Source organism: Mus musculus, chromosome 16 (genome assembly GCF_000001635.26).
Source record: "Mus musculus strain C57BL/6J chromosome 16, GRCm38.p6 C57BL/6J".
NCBI lineage: Eukaryota > Metazoa > Chordata > Mammalia > Rodentia > Muridae > Mus > Mus musculus.
In genome coordinates, this window is record NC_000082.6 from 44,839,151 (window position 1) to 44,843,940 (window position 4,790).

Genomic DNA, 4,790 nt, shown 5'->3' on the forward strand with positions numbered 1-4,790 from the left:
CTTTGAAATAGGAGTTGATTTCTTTTTTTTAATTAGGTATTTATTTCATTTACATTTCCAATGCTATCCCAAAAGTCCGCCACATGTTCCCCCACCCACTCCCCTACCCACCCACTCCCACTTCTTGTCCCTGACATTCCCCTGTACTGAGGCAGATAAAGTTTACATGACCAATGGTTGACTAGGCCATCTTCTGATACATATGTAGCTAGAGACACCAGCTCTGGGGGGTACTGGTTAGTTCATATTATTGTTCCACCTATAGGGTTGCAGACCCCTTAAACTCCTTGGTTACTTTCTATAGCTCCTCCATTGGGGGCCCTGTGATCCATCCAATAGCTGACTGTGAGCATCCACTTATGTGTTTGCTAGGCCCCGGCATAGTCTCACAAGAGACAGCTATATCTGGGTCCTTTCAGCAAAATCTTGCTAGTGTATGCAATGGTGTCAGCGTTTGGAAGCTGATTATGGGATGGATCCCCAGATATGGCAGTCTCTAGATGGTCCATCCTTTTGTCTTAGCTAAAAACTTTGCTCTGTAACTCCTTCCATGGGTGATTGTTCCCAATTCTAAGAAGGGGCAAAGTGTCCACACTTTGGACTTCCTTCTTCTTCAGTTTCAAGTGTTTTGCAAATTGTATCTTATATCTTGGGTATCCTAAGTTTCTGGGCTAATATCCACTTATCAGTGAGTACATATTGTGTGAGTTCCTTTGTGATTGTGTTACCTCACTCAGGATGATGCCCTCCAGGTCCAACCATTTGCCTAGGAATTTCATAAATTCATTCCTTTTAATAGCTGAGTAGTACTCCATTGTGTAAATGTACCACATTTTCTGTATCCATTCCTCTGTTGAGGGGCATCTGGGTTCTTTCCAGGTTCTGGCTATTATAAATAAGGCTGCTATGAACATAGTGGAGCATGTGTCCTTCTTATCGGTTGGGACATCTTCTGGATATATGCCCAGGAGAGGTATTGCTGGATCCTCTGGTAGTACTATGTCCAATTTTCTGAGGAACCACCAGACTGATTTCCAGAGTGGTTGTACAAGCTTGCAATCCCACCAGCAATGGAGGAGTGTTCCTCTTTCTCCACATCCTCACCAGCATCTGCTGTCACCTGAATTTTTGATCTTAGCCATTCTGACTGGTGTGAGGTGGAATCTCAGGGTTGTTTTGATTTGCATTTCTCTGATGATTAAGGATGTTGAACATTTTTTCAGGTGCTTCTCTGCCATTCGGTATTCCTCAGGTGAGAATTCTTTGTTCAGCTCTGAGCCCCATTTTTAATGGGGTTATTTGATTTTCTGGAGTCCACCTTCTTGAGTTCTTTATATATATTGGATATTAGTCCCCTATCTGATTTAGGCTAGGTAAAGATCCTTTCCCAATCTGTTGGTGGCCTTTTTGTCTTATTGACAGTGTCTTTTGCCTTACAGAAGCTTTGCAATTCTATGAGGTCCCATTTGTCCAATCTCAATCTTCCAGCACAAGCCATTGCTGTTCTATTCAGGAATTTTCCCCCTGTCCCCATATCTTTGAGGCTTTCCCCCACTTTCTCCTCTATAAGTTTTACTGTCTCTGGTTTTATGTGGAGTTCCTTGATCCACTTAGATTTGACCTTAGTACAAGGAGATTGGAATGGATCAATTCTCATTCTTCTACATGATAACAGCCAGTTGTGCCAGCACCATTTGTTGAAAATGCTGCCTTTTTTCCACTGGATGGTTTTAGCTTCCTTGTCAAAGGTCAAGTGAACATAGATGTGTGGGTTCATTTCTGGGTCTTCAATTCTATTCCATTGGTCTACTTGTCTGTCTCTATACCAGTACCATGCAGTTTTTATCACAATTGCTCTGTAGTACAGCTTTAGGTCAGGCATGGTGATTCCACCAGAGGTTCTTTTATCCTTGAGAAGAGTTTTTGCTATCCTAGGTTTTTTGTTATTCCAGATGAATTTGCAGATTGCCCTTTCTAATTCGTTTAAGAATTGAGTTGGAATTTTGATGGGGATTGCATTGAATCTGTAGATAGCTTTTGGCAAGATAGCCCTTTTTACTATATTGGTCCTGCCAATCCACGAGCATGGGAGATCTTTCCATCTTCTGGGATCTTCTTTAATTTCTTTCTTCAGAGACTTGAAGTTTTTGTCATAGAGATCTTTCACTTCCTTAGTTAGAGTCACGCCAACGTATTTTATATTATTTGTGACTATTGAGAAGGGTGTTGTTTCCCTAATTTCTTTCTCAGCCTGTTTGTCCTTTGTGTACAGAAAGGCCATTGGCTTGTTTGAGTTAATTTTATATCCAGCTACTTCATTGAAGCTGTTTATCAGGTTTAGGAGTTCTCTGGTGGAATTTTTAGGGTCACTTGTATATGCTATCATATCATTTGCAAAAAGTGATATTTTGACTTCTTCCTTTCCAATTTGTATCCCCTTTATTTCCTTTTGTTGTCTAATTGCTCTGGCTAGGACTTCAAGTACAATGTTGAATAGGTAGGGCGAGAGTGGGCAGCCTTGTCTAGTCCCTGATTTTAGTGGGATTGCTTCCAGCTTCTCACCATTTACTTTCACATCAAAGTAAATGGTGAGAAATTGATTTCTAATGCAGTTCCACAATTACTGTAGAGCCCAGGCTGGCCTCACAACGGCTGTGATTACAAATGTATGGAAGCATACTTGCAAAAGTATTTCATTATGATGTAGTGATAGAAATTAAAACATGACCCATTCACTCTTCGCATGTCCCAACTGAGACATTTAAGACAATTATTATGTCTATTAAATATTTTTCTTTCCATTTGGGAAAATTACCTTTCTTTTCTTCCTCCTATTCTTCCCACCCTACGCCACTACTTTGAAAGGTATGCATTATAACATATATGTATTCATGGCTAGTCTTTTGTGGTGGATTGAATAGTTTTGGTCCCCATAAATTCATGTGTTTTATTGCTTAGCCATAGGGAATAGGACTATTGGAAGTGTGGCCTTGTAGGAGTAGATGTGGCTTTGTTGGAGGAAGTAGGAGTAGGCTTTTAGGGCCCCTATGCTCAAGTTCCTTCCAGTTTGTGAATGCTAGTCCCCTCCTGGCTGCCTTCAGAGGGGAGTCTCCTCTTGGCTGCCTTTGGATCAAGATGTGGGACTCTCAGCTCCTCCAGCAGTACATCTGCCTAGATTCAGCCATGCTTTTCTTAATGTTGATAATATTCTGACTGTCTGAAATTGTAAGCCAGCTCTCATTACATGTTTGCTTTTATAAGAGTTACCTTGGTCATGTCCCTTCACAGCAATGAAACCATATGTGGTGGTTTGAATATGCTTGGCCCATGGGAAGTGGCTCTATTAGGAGTTGTGACCTTGTTGGAGGAAATGCTGAGGGGGTGGGCTTTGAGGCTCCACTCATTGTGGAAGAGTTAGTTTCTCCTGTGTGCACTTAGATCAAGATGCAGCACTCTCAGCTCCTTCTCTTGCTCTATGTCTGCCTGCATGTTGCCATGCTTCCTGCCATGATGATAATGGACTGAACCTCTGAAAGTGTAAGCCAGACCCCATTAAATGTTTGCCTTTATAAGAGTTGCCTTGGTCATGGTGTCTCTCCACAGCAATGGAAACCCTAATTGATACACTAGCTAAGACAGTTTCATCTAAAAATAACAATATGAGGTGTAATTGAAATCCCTAAAATTCATTTGTTAAAATTCGGCTTTATCTTTACATGAATCAGGATTTTTAGTAGAACAGAAACAATAGAGGGAATACATATATTAAAAAGGGGCTAGATGGTTAGTCTTACACAGGAAAAGTAGAGTCTCTGATAACTGTACAATCCACGAGACAGGGTATCTCAGCAGTCCAAGCTGTTGCTGATGCCCTGGAATGTTCCAGGAGAGTCTCTAGTGTTCACTTCACATTGGAGAGCCAAAGAAGCTGAGTTCTGATGTCAGTGAAGTTGGAAACAGCAGAGGCAGCAGCTGCACAGGATCAACTATGGAATTACTTATCTAGATTCATACATTTCGAGGCCATTCTGACCATGGACCAAGAGTGTCCCATTATTGCACCATCTGGCAACAGAAACAGACCTGGTGTTTCCCATACAACCTTGCTTATACAGATGTACAGAACTCAAGAGTTGTGAATGCTGCCACTTATATTAAAAAATAAAAGCTTGTGAGACATCTGTCTTCATCAAGATATTGGGTTATAGTTTTTCTTTGTTATGTCTTTAGTTTTGGTATCAGTGTGAAATGGAAATAGAACTCTATGGATTTGGGGCAGGCTTGGCACTTGCTATTATTTAAGTGCTAGAAATGTCCAGGGAAGGCAACATATCCTGAACTCTTTTATTTTTTTTTCAACTGGGAGTTCCATTATTACTGGTATAGTCTTACTACTAGTTGTGTTTGTTCAGACTTTTTATTTACTCAAATGCTTCCTTGTGGGCAGTATGTTTCTAAGATTCTCTTCTTTTTAGTTATTGGTTTGTTAGTTAGAAAATATTCATGATAGTCTTTATGATATTTTAACTTCAATTTATTATTATTATTATTACTATTATTATTATTTTAAATTTTTACTATCAACAGCTATAGCATGACTATAGAGACAGGGGCATCACTATGTCATCCTAGTAACCACGGGTTGGATCACAGATCTAAACAACTTCACTTGGCTTTCTTATGATATTTTTGTTTCTAGAATGGTAGTTGTAATGTTTTCCCTTTTATTTTGGCTTTATCTCTGTTTATCTTCTCCATATTTTTTTCTTGATAAGTCTACAAGCATGAAT